Genomic DNA, 18847 nt, shown 5'->3' with positions numbered 1-18847 from the left:
GCGTCCCGGAGGTGACTGAGCAGGAGATCGCCACTGTTACTGTTACTGGGAAAAGGGAAATAAGAATTACCTAGTTTCTTAGTCACCCCTCAAAGAAAGAATTTTTAACGAGAGAAAGAAAGTGTGATATAAGTCAGATTTTTATTAGTAAAATAAAAAGGTAGTAAAAAATAGTACATTCCCAAGAATTGGGAGCTGGCCAATCCAAGAGGGGAAAAATGGCGCTGCTCCTTTGATTTTCTGTCTTGTATCCTGGCCTAGGGGCATTGTGTGTGTGTGTGTGTGTGTGTGTGTGTGTGTGTGTGTGATTGATTGATTGATTGATTAATGGCTCAGGTTCTTTGAGTGAACAAGCTGATTGACAACTCAAGTTCCTTATGCTCTGGTTGACAGCTCAGGTTCCTTGTGCTCTGGCATGCCCATCCCCTTTTGGGCAGGTTTTTACCCATGAAGCACATAGAGAAACCAATGGGAGGGGGCTCAGACTGTAATGTTAATTACATTACAATGAGCATTGATTGAAGTTATGCCGGGTCCTTGTCTTATATGCAGCCGCAGCATTTTGATTTTAACTGGCTTCTTTTGCTGGCCCTCATTTAGAGAAAGTAAAAATTTCTGGAAACCCTAATCCTGAATGCATACATACTGTTATTTCCTGGATTGTTCCTTCCCCCTTCCTCTCCCCCTGCCCAATGCTCATTTCTATCTAACTACCTACCATCACCGAATTCAGATCTACTTGGGCCACGACCTGGACACCTGTGGCTGGAAGATCCTCTCCCAAGAATTCTTCACGGAAACCTACGACCGGGAGTATTATGAACCCTTAGCGAGCTGCAGCAGAAGGGCCAGGAAGCGCATCCAGGAGGTAAGGACCTAGTCTGGGCTCCAGTCATAGCTTTTAGTTACTCACTGCCAAAGGCTGGAGCCTAGGTCTAGGCTGTGCGCTTCTGGGACACTTGTTTTTCTAGACAAGGGAAAAGGAAAACCTGCTTGTGTATTTTCAAGTTTTTGTCCACTAGATGGTGGATCACAGTCCCTTATCATAACAACAGAGTTCTTTCTCACAGGTTTGCTTTTCTCTCACAAAGCCCACACTGGGCTTTACACATGGAAAGTGCAAATTGGAAACCATCCAATAAGTTATTTTTTTTTCCCCAGGCTTCCCCTTGTAAAGCAGAAAGCTGAAAGGACATTAGAGGAGAAGGTTAGAGAGAGGAGATGAGTAGTGAGGAAATACAAGGTTTAAGGGAGCTAACCTGCACTTCCCAGGAAGCCATGGGTGGGCCCACCACACCTGTCACTCCTGCTTAGGCTCTGGTGACCTTGTTGTCACTGCGCTGCTCCCAGGAGCACAGAGGAGAAGGCCACGGAGCCTCCACCAGGGCAGTGGTGACTGCTCCTACCCAACAGGTCATCCTGGGAAACAACAGCCACTCCAACCTGTGCTCAGAGAGGTGAAAAGACACTAACCACTGTCCCCGGTGTCCGTGAATCACGTGACCATAGTGGGTCATGTGACAGCCTGGGGGCTGAAGTCCACCCCTTAGACCTTCTGGGAAAGCACGAAATTCAGAGGCAAAGGTAGGTGAGTCCTGGATGCTCGTTTCATGTTTGGGACAGCAGGGCTGAGACTGTCCTCAGACCCGCTCCTCAGGGCTTTAAATTTGGGGTCATTCCCCTCTGCTGCCCCTGCTCTGCTGCGGGTGTGCCTTTTTCCTCCCACCGCCTTGAGAAACTACACTTCCTGGGGCAGGGGACAGTTTGCATGAGTTCTGCCTTTGGCCCAGAATTTGGGGCCAAGACCTTAACTGCCCCCACCCAGAACAACAGAAATGCAGATGATGGGGGTTGTGGGGTGGGGGAGGAGTTATTGTGCAGATCGGGCCAGGTATAGTCCAAGTCTCCACACCTTACACCTCTGAGAAAGGGAGCTAGGGTTGGAGCTGCCTCAGGGAACTACAGTCAGGTTGGTAACTTAATCCCAAATGGGAGTTCAAGATTAAAAAAAAGTTCTTTACACTCTAGTTGCAGTTTTCTGTAAGTTTCAGATTGTTTTAAACTAAATAAAAAAATAATTTGTGGTTTTAAAAGGGAAATTAATCATTCTTACACATGGGTCTAAAAAAAGAGCTTAAAATGTCACTAATATGATGTGTTTTGCGATGATAATGTAACAAATTAAAACCCAGTCATCTAGAGATCACAAATTCATTTATTAAAAATGATCCTGGAATTACATAGCTAGAAGTTTTAAACTTTAAGAAGCCAAAAGGAAAATTCTACATGTTACCAATAATTGCATACCAAATTTGTTTTAAATTGCTATTTAAAACAAAAACTATGGTAGAAATTTCTGTGGTTTATGACACTGGCATTTCATCTCTAGGGTAGATGGGCTTCTTAAGAAAAACATCTTTAAGAGCATTATGGATTAAATGTTCACACGTTGAAATTCGATTCTGCCCCTCCACCCCCTTCCTTTTCCTCCTTATGAGATGCTCAGAGGTACTAAGAGGTGAGGCCTTCGGAAGGTGATTAGGATTAGATGAGGTCGTGAAGGTGGAGCCCTCCTGAATGGAATTAGTGTCCTTATAAGTGTCATCAGTCTGCACCGCTTTCCTTCCGCCCTTCTTTCTGGAATGAGGCCAGACCCAGGCACTGAGTGAGCAAGACTGCGAGTTGAGATTCTGGAGCTGCTGCCACCACCGCAGCATGAGAGCAAGGGAGCACCCGAGGGACCCAGCCCCTGTGCACTGGCCCAGCCGAGACCCGTGCCCTACCTGGGGCCAGCGGGAGCCACGGTATCCCGTCTCCCCATCCCCTCCCCGCCGGCAGCGACAGCTGCACACGTCGGAGCCCGAGCCGGCGGCCGGGGGCCGGGAGGCGGCTACCTACCTCGGGCGGGGCTCGTCAGCGGCTCCGCAGTGAGAGGGCGCTGAGAAGGGGCCAGAGCCTCTGTCTCATCCTGGGGCGTGGGGCAAGGGACCCCCAAGGTGGAGGGAGGGGGTCCCAGCCTCAGCGACACCTATGGGAGCCGGAAGCCGGGTCGGCGCCGAGCGGAGCTGGCTGGATCCCCCACCTCGGTGCCATCTCCGCCATCCTCCTGCGTCTATAGCATCTCGACACTGAGTATATGAGCTGGGACCCCAAGTTCGGCCACCACCCCCCAGCCAGGGGTGTGGGCGGGGACACCAATATGAAGTAGTGGCCTGGGAAACGGGATCAGCAGGACCGGTGCCGCCATTCTTTCCTTCTCTCCCCCTCCCCTCTGCCCCCTTGGGGGTTTTATCCCTTAACCAGTCACTGGACCCTGGCTCCTCGGCAGGACTCCGGGAGGAGGTCTTAGGGCCCCACCCGCACCCCAGCCCCGAGGGCGGCGGGTATTGGGGGACCTGGAGGGCCGACTGCAGCCTTTGCCCAGAGGGAACTTTATTAAAATCAAAGTACAGAGCATCCCAAACCTGACTGTCCAGGGACAAGTGGACCAGGACCGGCAGAAGACCCAGCCTGAAGAGGCCCAGAAAGAGAAGAGGAGGGAATTGGGGCCGCTGCCTCCTTTGCTCTGTCGGTGTTGAAAAGACCTGAGTGGCTGCCCAGCTTAGCGGCACCAGCCCCGCTTATTCCTCAGTAAGGCGCAGGCCCTGCCGCAGCTGCCGCCTCCATCCCGAGGAGGAAGGGAACCAGCCCACTTTCAGCGCTCTGGCTCTTCTGTAAAGTGTGAGTGGCTCTGGGAAGGGGAGTTGGGGGAAGGGGGAGGGTGCCCGTGCGTCCTGCGGTGTTTTGCCGATGTTTTCCTGGAGTGTTGGGAGCATACAGATGAGCGGGGTGTCTGAGTCCTCACTGCGGGCAGAAGGCATCAGGCAGTCCTGTGTCTTGTAACCTTTTAGTTCTCTGTGCGTGTGATACGCAAGCCTGCAGGTTTCTTTTTGAGGAGTTCTGTCTTTCTGCAGAGTGGACCCTTGCATGTTTCTGGCCATTAATTGGTAAAAGGAAACTGAGGAAGCCAGAGCATATGTGCGCACAGAGGACATCTCTGTGTATGTAGCTTTTCCTGGTACATCGGGTGGGAAACAGCGCTGTAGGTTTTGTTTCTGGGCAACTCCTATTTGGGTTCCCAAATGGAAGCCTCTGACTCTGTGAGGCCCTGAATGTAAAATTTATTTTCTATTCTGCAGTCTTCCTTGAGAGTTTTCATTTCAGTACAGGAGCTTTTTACCTTCTCATTTCCTGGGTGCAGTTCCTGCGTATCAGCAGGACGTGGTAACCGAGATCAGTTACTCAGGAAACTTGGGGTTCTTAGGAATCATAACTGATTTGGGGGAGAGCATTTTGTACTTTAACCAGTTTATTAAAAACGTATTTCATTTTTCCTTAGCCAAAATTTGTTTTTTCCCTGAGTTGTATATGTCCTAATCGACAGCATTTTTTAATTGGTGGAATGACTTGTGACTTATTTCAGTTGTCTTCTCTATTAAATGAGGATGATTTTTTTATCCCTTTTTGTTACTTTAAAGGAGAAGCCTATAGAATCTTTGATTTGTATATTAAGTATCCTCTCAGAGTGCAAAATTAAAGAGGAGGAAGATAATGAATATTTTGTATGTTTACGTAGACTTTAAGTGTTAGGCATAGGTGGAATTTTACATAACAAAGCAGACAGTACCAAACTGAGGATCGCAGGCCCCCGGAGAGCTGTGTGGGCTTCGTTCTGAAGCCACTGCTGAGAGAGGCTCTGTGGAGTGAATGTAAGCCTGAGTCATCTGTGTCAACTTTTCCATTCAGGACCTTGATCAAACTTATTTAAAACTTCCTCAAACACTTTTTAGCCTGTACTTTTTTCTTCTAAAGTGACAAATTCTACAAGTTTTTTAGCCCTCGTTTTTATTAGTAATTCATTTATTTATCCAAAACCTGTCTCTTTAAAGTTCCAGGACAAGTCCTGAGCGTGTGTTTTGAGAAATGCTAAAATGAGCTGGAGTTCATCTTTTCCTGGCTTTGTAGATTTTCAGTATTCCTCTTTACCATCATTGTTCCTGACTGTTTTTGTCTGTTTTGCAATCACTTTGCCCTCCCCTGGAACTTCTCCAGCTGTTTTATTCTTCTTTATATGCCTTGTTCTTGTTATGCCTTTGTTATGAACCTTAAATTCTGTCTATTTTAAATAGATGCTGACATTAAATTATTGTGTAATGGATGTAATGTTAGATGTGAGATCAAAGACAACTGTTGCTGGACCTGTTATTTTGTGACCATGAGAAAGTCATGTATCCCATGTTTCACAAAGATATGAAGAGACATCTAGTCCTGCATAGGCTGCTTTTCGGGGGTAGGAAGGGAGGACAAACCAACAAAATAGTTTCAGTGTAAATTATACTCCATCAGAGTTTCTTAGTAAATTTAAGACTTTTATTGCTTTTACTATAGATTGGTTAAAACTCATGTCAGTGCTTTATTGTGTATTTATTTAGGAGCAAAGAAACAACAAATTAATTGGGGGCCCCGCTTTTGAGATGCTTTTACTTATGAATGGCAGAAACAATGATACACAGATTGCACAAAACTGTAGGGAAAGGGAAATGAACCAGTTTTTAATCTATGACCACTATATGCCAGAAAGTTTTTGGTATATTATAGATGTAAGTGTGTTTGTACATTTTTCATTGGGGAAATGTTGATATTGGACTACACAGAACATATTGGAGTGTCTGAGCCAGTAGAAGAAAAGAGCAGCTGGAGATAGTGTTGAAGACTTTTGGAGCTGGAGGATGTGGGGAGCAGAGGTAATTAGGAAGATGGTTGATGGGAAATCACAGGGAAGTTGTTGAGTAGCTTAGGGTCAGTTTGTGCTTGTGTGGGTATGTGTTTACAGCTCAAAGAATCAGTTGAGAACAATGTTCCTGAAAGGGTAGCTTTAAACCATAGAGAAATTGTATTTTAAACCAAGGCATTATACTTGGATTAGGATTTTGTTTTTCTAGGGAGCCAACATTTTTATACCATGGTCACTGAAGAGCAATACAGATGGAGGAGTGAAAAAGGTGTTTCCAATATATTAGCATGGTGCTAGTGGTTTCTGATACAAAGTAATTCAGAAATGGGGCAGTGGACTTTGTTTTGGACAATAAATTTTCGAGTTGAAGTTGGATACTGATGAAATCTCAAGACAGTAAAATAATGAGCAATATGCTGAAAATGTAGAATTGGAAGTCATTATCAAAGTATTAAAGTTTCTCAAGAGTGCTGATGGAGAGCAAAGAGCTGACAAATGGGTATTTTTACTTGGGAGAGGAGAATCTGTTAAAGTTAGCAAAGGTACAGTAAGAACAGAGATGGATGAGCCTCTCCCTAAAATAGATATTTCTAAAGTGAGTAAAACTTGAAGTGGAAAAGGGGGAACAGCCAGTCTCAGGACACATGATTTTTTTGAAACTCCTGGCAAGCTTTTTGTAGGGTATGTATGTCTCTTGAGGTTAAGTTCAAAAGAATATGTAGGGTTTCACTGTTAAGGAACTTATACATAAAGGACAGATCTGTTTCACCAAATTCATGTTTTTAAAATTTGCCTTTCATTATCATACTGAGTTTTGTCCCCAACATGATGAAGTGGGGCTAAAATAGCTGGCAAAGAAGGCTGCTTCTCCTGCTGGCAGGTGGTGTGTGTATTTGTGTCCCATACAGTGGACGGGACAGCCCTTTGCTGGCATAGCATTGCTGAAAATGCCTTTAAAAAATCTTTTTATTAAAAAACTAACAAATAAAACCAACTTGACACTTAAAAACTCCTTACATTTTTGAAGCATAAGATGCTGGAAGACTGATTTTTTAAAAATTTAAAACAATTTAAAAATTTTCATTGTGAAGCATGGAATTTACTGTTGATGCCAACAAGGATTGAGGATTGTGAGGTAGGGAATCTCTATAGCCACACTATCTTGTGTTCCTTAGTTTGAATTCACCACCTCCTTTGTAGTCTTGTGTTTCTTAGTTTGAATTCACCACCTCCTTTGTAGCTTCTTTGGCCTTTTCTTAGGAGTGACTGTTCCAATGGCAGAACTTCCAGGTAAGATCTATTTAGATGGGGAGCTAGATGTAAGGTGGTTCTGGAACAGATGCCATATGGGCACCTTCCCTCCTCATCCTCTATCTTCCACAACATTTTTATGCAAGTGAAATCATGGTTTGATGAACTTTAAAGGGCAGTCTTTTTGGGTTAACATAATTTACTAGTAAAGGCAGTGGGAAGGGTGGGACTCTGGTAGTTGGAAATGGTAACGTCATGTGCTTTGCCCTGGCAACTTTGGGATTGATATGAGATGATTAAAAAGACTTAGGAGTGTGCATTTGTGTTTGTGTGCTTGACACCAGATGAGCTAGCAGCCCACACCTAGGCTAGCAGCAGCCCAGTGCGTGTACATTGGAGATGGTACTTGGAGAATTCTTGTGCTGCCTCTGACATCTCGTTGTGTAGGGGAGGGATTGGCAAACTTTTTTTGTTTGTTTGTTTCTTTTTTTTTGGTGATGGACCAGTTAGTAAATATTTAAATTTTGTGGACCACATGGTCCTGTCACGATGATTCAGTTCTGCTCTTGTAGTGCAAATACAGCCACAGACATTCTGTAGGTGAATGAAGGTGACTGTGTTCTAATAAAACCTTATGCATAAAAACTGGAGGCAGGATGGGTTTGGCTTATAGTTTAAGGACCCCTGATGTAGACAACTGCCAAGTCCACCTGCATGCAGTCTGAGAATCCCTCTACTGCAAAGCTGAGATTGGATATTTCAGGTGGCCTCTGTTTTCTAAGTGAGATGTGTTCCTTGGGGGCTTTCTTAAAATGATTCTGCAGAGTCTACTGTTCAAGTTACTTTTGCCTCCATAGTAATGAAAACAATGGACTGAGGAACAGGGGCAATGACATCTATGAAGGGATGCAGCCAAAAAGTAGGGACACTTGCATTTCTTGTTCAAAGATACCATAATATATAAGGTACTACATAGTGATATAATGGCTGTGCATCATGGCCAGAAGTGTCTTTGGAGGATCTGAAGAAACTTCTGGGTATAATTATGAAAGATTCTGAAAATAAGTTGTAAAGCACTTACTTTAGATGTGAAATTAGAAGTGCTTATGGTCTGTTTGAACCAGATGGAAGTATTCGTCTAACTGTAAGAACACTGAGGTTTGATACTTAAGCGTCTTAGAGCCTTGACCTCCTGCAGCGCCCAGCGCAGTGTGCAGAGTCCCGCTCTGCCGTCTGGTCCTGCTACTGGCGGCTGTTGTTTCCTAGGCGCCCCGCACAGCGTGTGTGCGTGCGCGTGCGCGTTAGAGCGCTTCCGCAGCCTGGGGTGACGGCAGCACGGGGCCAATTATTTCCTAAGTGACTCTATCTCACAAGTGTTGTTTAGAAAGAATAATTCACTTTGGTCAATTTTACATCATAGCTAGCACCACAGCACTTGTTTCATATGTCAACAAATAGCTACGTTGGATGATGGTATATTTTTGCCTGGTTTCATAAATCTTATTTATCTTTGGGTTCCCCAGTTTCCCTTAGGGGAAAGGATTACTCTTCCAATAGTGACACTTTTTAGTTCGTGTCAAGCCTGCTTTTACTTTACATAGTATTTCTACACATGTAATAGATACTTCAATTCCTCTTCCTTTAAGAAAGGTGCCTGACAGTTTTATATAAACCGACATTTTTAGTATACCTTTTAGAAAGAAGGTCACTGTAAAGTTACTTTCCCATTCATTAGGAGATGATTCTTTCCTTGCTGTCTTTGAATACTTTCTTTTATTTATTTATTAATTTTTTTGTCTTTTTACGTAATTTGTCATTCTCAGGCTTAAGGATGGGAGGCAATTTAAAAGACACAAGGTGTTCCTCTCATATCTGCAAATATCCCAAATAGAAATGTTCTGTATTGTTGACACATTCAGTGGATCAGGGAAAAGAGTGGAGCATTGGTTTATTTTTCCTTTTTAGTGTAGTTGAATTTTCATTACAAACAGATGAGTAAAGTTGTTTTCAAATAATGAACTCTTGCTGTTCAACCTTTCTCCTTTGAGACTTTTTCCCACTAAGCAGAAAACCAGCCTGTCTTATTCCTTCATGTAGTTGTAGGTTTTCCTTGCTTTCTTCTGACCCCTCCTGGGCACATTCTCATGCTCCCTTTCATATGTGTTTAGAGTGTATTTCCTTAATCAACATGACATTTCCTGAACACTATGGGATATATATTTTCTAATAAGTATACTTTTACCCACAAGTATATTTAAAATTTCCTCCTATTCTACCTTCAGAATTTATGAATTATTTGAGGGAACATCTGTCCTTGATCTGGATACTGAGAGACAGACCAATGTATGACAGTTTTTCTAAAATATTCCCTTAAAAAGTTTTGAGTAACAATTGATTTCTCTAAAATTGTAAGTTGATACAAGTAAATACAAGATCCTATGTTTGTGTTGTGCTATCCTGCAATGCAGACTTTTGAAAAATAATACAAATGCACAAGAGTCCTTACTGCTTGGGTATCTTATATTTTGCTTTTCCCCCATCACCTTAGGGACAGCTGGCAGATCAGTCAGATAGCATGAAGTGTCTGTTGCTTTGCTGTGTGGCCTCTGCCCCCTCTTTTTCCAGCTGAAGGTTGGCTAATGGAGACCTGGGTGGCTTCAGGCAGGAGGCAGCACGTGCTGAGATTGTGTCTGTGGGAGCCTGAGTCATGCTGGATGCTTCTTTCTGCATGATGGCTATGAACTTAGGGAGTATTAATGGTGCAGAATATTTTTCTGTCACTTAGCCTTTCCTCTGAGATGATCACCCTAGGATAATACATTGAATGCATCAATATTTTGGGCCAAATATGAAGTAGCAAGACACATTGCTGGTTTGTTTTTGGAAGAATGTATGTATCTTATGAGGCTTTTAAAATGTCATGCTTTTTAGGTTGGTTAAGGGTCTAATAATAGACCTTTGCATGACATCCTCTATGTCTGAGAAGGACTTGCCTCACTAGTAGTAGTGGGTAATTTGCAACAATCTCATGTTTGGAAGCACTATGCGTATCTGGAGCCAGCACCGTGTTGCTGGTTCACTTCTCATTTCCCTCATAAAATATATTCACACTGTGGAGGCAGAAGATTCATTAGTAAGGCAGTGTCATTCTTAGCTATGTGGCCTGGAATGAGTTACTTACCCTTTTTCGCTATGGGCCTCATCACATGTGGATGGAAAACCATGTCCTTCCCAGGGCTGTTAGGACTAAATGAGATAATATAAAGCACATGCAGAACTCTCCCAGCGCCACATAGGACAGTGTGGCCCCGCACTATTAACGTGAGTTAAAGGTCTTTTACAGTGCGAAGCAGACAGAAGGCTAAAGTCAGGCTTTATGTTGCCCAACACTTAAACTCAGCCCTGGAGTTTGACAAATAAAACTGAAATAATTCTACAGTGTTTTCAAAAGCATCTGTACTAGTGTGTGATTCATTAACATATTATTTAAAAATCTTAAAAAGTAGAGAAATGACAGAACTACTGTGCTTATTATTTACAGAAAAGAAAGACTAATTTGAACATAATTAGAGTTTGAATTCATCTCCAAAGACCTCCGTAGTGCTTAGATCAGAAAGAATGTTTTTGATGAATTCATTGATTAGCTCTGAAAGTGACTTTGGTTTAAATTGTCCGTTTGGAAATATCTATTTTTTTAAACATCCTTTGGTTTAATGCTTCGAAATGAAAAGCTTAAAAAAATACAGGAAGAAGTTTAATAAGTTTAATTTGTATCATTACATCTCAAACTATGATTGATGGAATTTTATTCAGGTGGTTTTGTTGTAACTGAAGTTTGATTTTCTCCTTTTCCTAAAATGATGTGAAGGTGGGGTGGACATTCCCTTTTCATGCTTAATATTTATTAAATACAGGATCCGTTTTCAGAAATAATTTTCCTTTCCTTCCTTAGATTTGGCATAATCAGTGTTCAGCTGTCAAATTCAAGAAATAAATGCTTCTTGTTTTTTTTTTTTTTTTGTATTTGGGAAGTATTTCTACTTTGAGAGCAATATGAATTTGCTTTCATAGTCTGTTTATTTAATAGAGTTCTATATTTAAGACAAGTGTATGAAAAAAATCCAAAGGCAGAAAGAAAAGATTGAGATATGTTTCTTAGTACTTTTTATCTTGCCAACTCTTGTCCTCATTCCCTGACTGCTTTTTTTTTAAACATTTTTCATTTTTTATTGATTTATAATCATTTTACAATGTTGTGTCAAATTCCAGTGTAGGGCACACTTTTTCAGTTATACATGGACATATATACGTTCATTGTCACATTTTTTTCTCTGTGAGTTACCATAAGATATTGTATATATTTCCCTGTGCTACACAGTATAATCTTGTTTATCTATTCTACAATTTTGAAATCCCATCTATCCCTTCCCACCCCCCACCCCTTTGACCACCACAAGTTTGTATTCTATGTCTATGAGTCTATTTCTGTTCTGTATTTATACTTTGTTTGTTTTTTAAGATTCCACATATGAGAGATCTCATATGGTATTTTTCTTTCTCTTTCTGGCTTACTCTCGGACTGCTTTTAAGGCACATTTGCTTTAGATTTTGGTGTAAATGCAGAAGTTAAATTAGCTTATGTATTAGTGCATCTCTAAGTAGTTAATTTAATGAATATTCTAATTTTTTAAGCAAATTCAATATTTTAAATATTTTTGCTTGTTGGTAACGATTGCAATCATGCTTCTGGAGTTACACTTCTTTCCATTGTAGAGATTTTCAGAACTTTGCAGTCATGGATGTGTTACTGGACTGAAGGGAGAAGAGCAGAGTCTGTCTAGTGGGTTTAATTTCCTCCTGTGTAGTTACCATGTGTGTAACACCAGAAGGCTACATAAATATATATGTGGGATGTCAGTTTTAATTTGTTTGATTGGTGGTCTCTTTAGTGACTACTGTGTGAATTTGATAATGTGCCCTTTGGACTGATGCTGCAACATGCAGAGAACATTTTTCTACCTGTCTACAAGTAGACTTCTTTTCATTAGAGAAATATTACAAATTTAACTTACTAGATGAGAAATTTAGAGCAGGAAACAAAAATTTTCAGAGTGTTTGTGAAGGCCATTTAGTGGGAGAGGGGATGTGCAGAGGTGGGGAGAGACACGCAGGGCACAGGAGGGAGGGAAGAGGCAGACACGGAGAGAAGGGCTTGGGAAGGTCTGAGGTCAGCCTTAGTCTGAGTTCACAGCTGTCATTTCTTCGGGCTGTGGCCCTGGGGCATTACCACTTGTTATCTACCGCTCTTTGAAATGTTGATTAGATGCTTGATTCTAGTTCCTGCTTTTCAGCATCTGGATTGTTTAAACCACTGAAGTTGTGCTGGGCATGGGTCAGTCAGGGTACCCAGGCAGGGAGATTCTACAGCAGCTGCTATAGGAGAGGGGTGGACCAATGGTTTTTGACTACATTGGAGTTTCTATTTTGCTTTGTTTTGCTGTTTTCTTTCCTCATTGGCCACTTTTCCCTAGCCTTGCCTAAGAAGGATACTTGTAGTTCTGTGCATGTGACATAGTATTTGAGAGGCAAGCCTTGGAGTTGACAGACCCAGCTTTCTCCAGCTGTGCTGCTTTGTGACCTTGGGCAGGTTATTTATTCTCTGTGTTAACCTGTAAACCTGGGATCATAAGAATACTACCTACCTCTGTCACAGGGCAGCTAAGAGGATTGAGATAATATATCACAGTGTCTGCTCAGAGTTAGTGCCCAGTAAATGTTAGCTGTTGCAATAACGTTGAATAGTACAATAGTCTTCTTATTTCTGTGTGTGTGCTTGCTGGGTGTTTTGTTGTTGTTGTTTGTTTGTTTTTTGTTTTTTGAATGCTGAATACATTTGTGGCCTTAGTTTCTGAATAGGTGAACTGTTTTGAAAACTGCCTTTATTCAGCAGCAGACATTTACTGAGCACCTACTGTGACAGGGATTGACATAAGTGAACAGGACATAAAGCCCCCTACCCTCTGGAAACTTACATTCTGCTTGGGGGAGACAAAATACATAAAGCAAAGTAGATGACCCATCACCCATCTTATGAATTTTGGTGTTTGACTCCATATGTCTAAGCTTCCACTAACAACCATTAGTCTTCACCTTCAGCTCTTTTGATTTCATTCCTGTAGTTGTGCCTGAGTGTTTGTGACAGGAACGCCCTAAAAGCACAGAGCTAGTCTCATCTCCAGCTACTGTTCCGTCTGAATTCTAAGGCACATATCACTCCTCATCATTTCCCTGAGTTGCTGCTTGCATTGGCTATCACAAAGTTTACATTTCAGTCCCCAAACTTCTGTTTCTTGTTGTTTTCAGATGTGTTGCTCCTCCTCAGTTTATTACAATTGGCTCATGCATTTTCTTTCCTAAGAGAGGATACTAGAAACCCTTTTTAAGAAGTATTCCCTGACTAATCTAACTGTATACTTGTTGCCAAAAGATTGGCCCCCGGTCCCTGACAAGCCAAAGAATTCAGAGACTGGATCTTGGAGCTTAGAAGAAAAGAGGCAGCTTTATAGCTTTGTCAGGCAAAGGGGATTCACAGCATGCTAGTGCCTTCCAAACTGTGTACCCACCTTGGGGATGGAGTGGGTGGGGGTGGTTCTAGAGCCATAGCTCAAACAATAAAGCATTGATAACCATCAACACAATCATTTTCTCATCAGAAAACTCAGAATGGTGTTATGATGCTTCCGGTGATCAGTTCTATGGAGGGTAGTGGGTAGATCGCTTTATTTCAAGGTGTGGTCTTCTTGGTAATTCAGGGTATTTTATAAGGTGACAGTCCTGTGACCAGACCTTCTTCTTGGAGAAGGACTCAGAGACCCAGCATGATGATGACTTTCAATGACTGGAATAAAGTAGAAACAGTAGGATCAATAGCTTCGGTTTCAACAACAGGCCTGGAACCATGAGTAGCAACCGGTCAGTCAGGTCAGTTGACCGTTTTAAGGGTGAGCATAAGAATAAGCAATCTGTTAGCCTAAGTGCGGCCATTTTTTAATCCTCCTTCATACTTCTGCTCATTTGTGTTTCTCACCCTCTGTGTGTTGTTAACTGAGATACTTAACTTATTCTGTGTCTTTAAAAAAACCTTTTTTTTGTGTGTGTGTGTCTCTTCAATTGAGTTGTAAGCCTTCTTAGGTCAGGGACTACCTTTCTATTCTGAGCCTTAGCTTCCCCATTTGAAACAAGGTAATGTTAGAGCAGGCAGATAGCTAGATATAAGCAGAGAAAGGGGAACACAGACCAAATGGCAGCAATTGGGCAGAAAGGAGGGGCACAAGCCAAATGCAGGAAACCACATATCATGTAAGCACCAGAGGTCCATTGGCAGAGAAAGATAAGCAGGAATCTTTGAGCTCATTTGGGGGTGATCAGTGGCCTGGAGACAAATAAAGAAAGGTGAGAAAAGGCAGGAATTTCCAGTGTCTGAATGAAACTTTTTCTCATTATGTCCTCATTTCATTAATATTACCCTTGCAGATTAGAAGTATCCATCATGCACTGATGCCACACTTCTGATCCAGTCTAAATAAGGACAGAAATCCCTTTTCTCTTTGGGAATGTGGATTTGGGATGATAATCAGGGAATCTGACCCCAAACCGTTCCTTCCCGAATGAATAATCCACCCATTCTCTTTTACACCCTATGTAATCAACTTGCCAGAGAAACACAGGGCAGCTGCTCATCTGAGCCTGCTAACTCTCCTCTTGAGAGTGTACAATCCATCCCTTAATAAGTTCTCACTTAACCTTTATTAACCACTACATCTTATCTCAGAATTCTTTCTGCAATGGGACAAGAACCTGGTACACTGGTTACATCCACCGACGATATTAATACCTACCTCACAGGGATGTTGTGAGACTTCAGAGAGGTAATGTGTGGAAAAGGTCTTGAGCCAAATCCTTAATAAATGTGGTTTTTTTTTTTCTTTGAATCACTCTAGTTCCTAAAGTTGGTACTGGGCATACATACAGTCAGTGCTTAAAAAATACTTGTTAGTTTATCCTGAATTGAGGTTGGGAGTCTTTTAATTTAAATTCCTCTTGTGTGGATAATTTTATTTTTTTATTTTCAGATAAAAATCAGAATATTACATTTCAAGTGTCAGATGAAAAAGGCTGAGGCATTAATAAGTGACAACAGAACAGTGACTAGAGCAGGGACTGAAGCCCCGTTGTGTGGGTTAAGTATGGGCTGCCACACTTGTTGGTTATGTGACTCTTGGCAAATTGTTTAATTTTCTTGGCCTTAGTTTCTTTATTTGTTGAGCTGGGGAAATAACAACTATTTCATGGACACTATGTTGTTAGGTGAAGTGAGATAACCACTGAGCAGCGTAGCACGCTGCCTGCATGCAGCAGTGGCCACAGAGGGGCATTTGGCAACATCTGCAGATGTTTCTGATGGTCGCAAGTAGGGGAGAGTTGTGTGTGAGGGTGCTGCTGGTTTCTAGTTGGTAGGGGTCAGGTGTAAACCTTGTACAGGACAGCACCCCATGATGAAGTATGATCTGGTCCAAAAGGTCAATGATACCAAGTTTGGGAAACCTTGCTCCATCATTAAATTCTCTGTTTCTCATTTGATTACTTCCTTTGTAGTATAAGGTACTTTACCAGTTAGATTTTGTATAAATACTGATTATTGTTAAAGATAAAGCTTAGACATGGATAAGCCTCTAACCCACATTTTAAAACATAGACATAAAGGAAAATTAACAAATTTCATGATTTTTATTTTTTAAGATGATAAGGCAATTACTCAAAAGGTAAAAGTATTTATACTATTATTCAGAAGCTAGGAAGGGTTTCCGGGTAGATTTTACTAATTTTTATACAATTTAAAAAAATTTATTCACCCCATCTGCCTGAATTTAATTTTTTTAAATGGCAAACTATTCACGTGAAAGTATAGCAAGAGTTAGGGGGCTTACAAAATGTGAGTGCCATGATATGTAAGTATTTGTATAGTCAAGTACACGCTAATGGAAAAAGCAAGTATCAATGTTAATAGAATGATCATTGGGAGAAACCTTGCATCATGTCTGATTTCCCTTTCTTCCTTCAAGTTTTATTACTCACTAAGGAATTAATTTTTTTCCTACTGTTTAAAATTGAACCCTGTCCATTTAAGGAGCTTCTAATTTGATCCCGTTGCTCTTTTCCTTTATTTTCCTACCTGAATTGATACTTTGCTTAAGGGAGAGCCTTTTCTAGTCCAGATTTAATCTAGCATTCAAACCTCCCTTTATTTCAGGGAGAGATTTAAGTGCTAATGCTCTAAGGCTGGAATTGGAAGGAAATAACTTTTCCCTTATAAATATAATATTAGCTGTGTACCATCTTTGGGAGAATTGGAAAAGTAGTCAATTGCATCATTTTCTGTGTTGTAATTCAAATGACTGCTTCCATCTAAAAACTGACTGTATATCCATTTGTATGTAACATGTATATATTTAATGCAGTTTGTGTGTGTGTATGTGTGTGTGCATGTATATGGTTTCATGTATGTGTCTGCACCTGGCTATTTCCTCTGTCTGAAGTACTGTTTTCCTTTCATCTGTGAAACATTTATCCCTTAAGACTCTATTTAAATATCATCTCCTTTAGAAAGCCTGTCCTGTTTAATGTGAGTAGAGTTAGTTGTTTTTCCTACTGATTATGCACAGTATCTATGTGGCTTTCATAGCAGTTAACATAGGTATTTGTATTTTTCTCTTCTACTAGCCTGTCAATTCTTTGACTACAAGGGTTCTATCTTATTTATCTTTTTAGTAAATCTCTCCTCCCCAAAATGCCTAATATTTGCTGCCACATAGTGGCATATAGTAAGTCAACCAATGAATGAGAGAGAAAAAAAGGGAATGATTTTCTAATAGGCTCTGCAAGAGGAAAATATTATCTTGTCACTTTTGTATCCATGTGCTTAGTGTAGTGTCAATCCAAAGGTGTTCAACAAATATTTATTAAATGAATTAGAAGGCAGTCACCAAAGTTGATAGAGATTTCATGTGAACTTTTCCCTTCATTTCTAGGAAGTATAAAACAGCCTATACTTTTGGCACATGTGATGCATTAAGTTGACCTTCTTCTTCTTGACTCAGCAGTGAGACTTTTGATCCAACAGGCACTTCCTGAAAGATGCTTTTGTTTGATTTCTTTTCCACCTAAGTGCCCATTCTTATGTTGAGTGTGTTGGAAAAATGAATGTACAGTATCAGTCTTACACTGTGGGTGAGCTATCATTAAGTACAGGTGTTAAATATGGCCTCTGATCTCCTCTGCCCAGTGTGAGCAGGTCTTTATTCTCAAGTTTGGATAATGACTAAGGCTGTTGAAACATGGGAGAGAACAAGGGTGAGGAAGGTGCCTGCTAGATCTCTTTCTTTTGATGGTTGATTTTATACCTGTGAGCTGCCCCTAGTTATTTATAAAGAATCAACTAGGAGAGGGCTGAGAATCTACAGGATAAAAATGCAGATTTGATTATTTGATAAATTAATAATTTGATCATTATTTGTTTTGATTATCATTGTTACCACTTATTGAATGTTTGCAATATATCAGACCCTCTGCTAAGGATATTTACATGCATTACTTATTTCTCACAGCAGTCCCTATGAAATAGATACTAACAAGCCTGTTTTATGGCAGAAGAACTGATTCAGAGAATTGTCTAAGAATGCATAGCTAGGAATTTGAATTCACAGAACTAGAACTCAAATCCAGATCCATCTGACTGTGATCTATGCTTTTAGTCACCGTGCTGCTGCCTCTTAAGTTTCAGTGGAGGAGGTTTTTTTCTTTTAATTTGTGTTTTTATTTATTTATTTATTTGGGGGGAGATAATTAAATTTATTTATTTATTCATTTATTCATTTATTTAAGGTGGTACTGGTGATTGAACCCAGGAACATGTGCATGCTAAGCACACACTCTATCACTGAGCTATGCCCTCTCCCTTCAGTGAAAAGTTTTATATTGAAAATTGTAGTACTGAAATAGGAGGGGAAAATCATCAGATTTCATCCTATACAGATGTTAGAAGATTAACAGACTCTTGAAGAAGCAGTTTCCACTTTTATTTTCTTATACAAAATAATTATGTAATTTAAACCTGTAATTTAACCAACTTGCTGTAATTTGCATTTTTAAAATTAAATTCAGTCTTGCCCTTGGTATCACCATCAGGACAGGCGTCCCAGATACATCTTTAGCAGTAGAAGAAGCCTGTCTAGGTCAAATCTAAAGGCTAAGGGAGCAAAGTGATGTTTATAAATAATTATATTCTATCTGTAAAATGTGATTTGTCATTAGAGTTAAATCTTTTGAAAGAGATTCTTATTTAGGAGACAAGCCTCAGAAGTATATTATTTAGATTTGGAAACGTGTGGTTTGTCATGCTGGGAAGGGGTAGCAGAAAATTTGGGAAGCAGCACTTGTTAGTCTCTAAGATATACAGTTAAGTCAGTGGGTACAAGCAGAGTGTTTTTCTTATGTGGTTTTTTAAAACTATTTTTGTTTGCTGAGTTAGTGTTTGTCATTAGGATAACATTAATTTTTCCTTCCTCCCCATACTTTGTATGGGACTATTCCTTAATTAGTTTATTTATAGTTGTTTTACATTTAATAAATATAATGAGAACATAGTTTTGAAGTCTGTGCCCTGTTATTTTATTTGTTCATTAGGAGATTTAAATAGTTTTGAATTTTATTTTGTTACCTTAAAAAGAGCTAACCCTGAATATTGTTCTTTAAAAAGTCTCATAG

General features: G+C 40.6%; 1 long non-coding RNA gene across 3 annotated transcripts in view; it reads left to right on the top strand.

The window, feature by feature from the left end:
• The first annotated feature begins 740 nt into the window (after positions 1-740).
• LOC116279021 (uncharacterized) overlaps positions 741-18847 on the top strand; it is a 36146-nt gene continuing 18039 nt past the window's right edge. For 2 of the 3 annotated variants that reach the window (XR_012069052.1, XR_012069051.1), the window contains exons 1-2: positions 741-868; positions 3477-3720. This is a non-coding gene — a long non-coding RNA (uncharacterized lncRNA). Of the gene's footprint in view, positions 869-1413; positions 1585-3476; positions 3721-18847 lie in introns of all 3 variants that reach the window. The other variant, XR_012069053.1, reaches the window with a different exon arrangement.

The sequence above is a fragment of the Vicugna pacos genome, unplaced genomic scaffold (genome assembly GCF_048564905.1).
Source record: "Vicugna pacos unplaced genomic scaffold, VicPac4 scaffold_19, whole genome shotgun sequence".
Lineage (NCBI taxonomy): Eukaryota > Metazoa > Chordata > Mammalia > Artiodactyla > Camelidae > Vicugna > Vicugna pacos.
The sequence above is the reverse complement of the archived record's forward strand: the minus strand, read 5'-3'. Positions and strand labels throughout refer to the sequence as shown.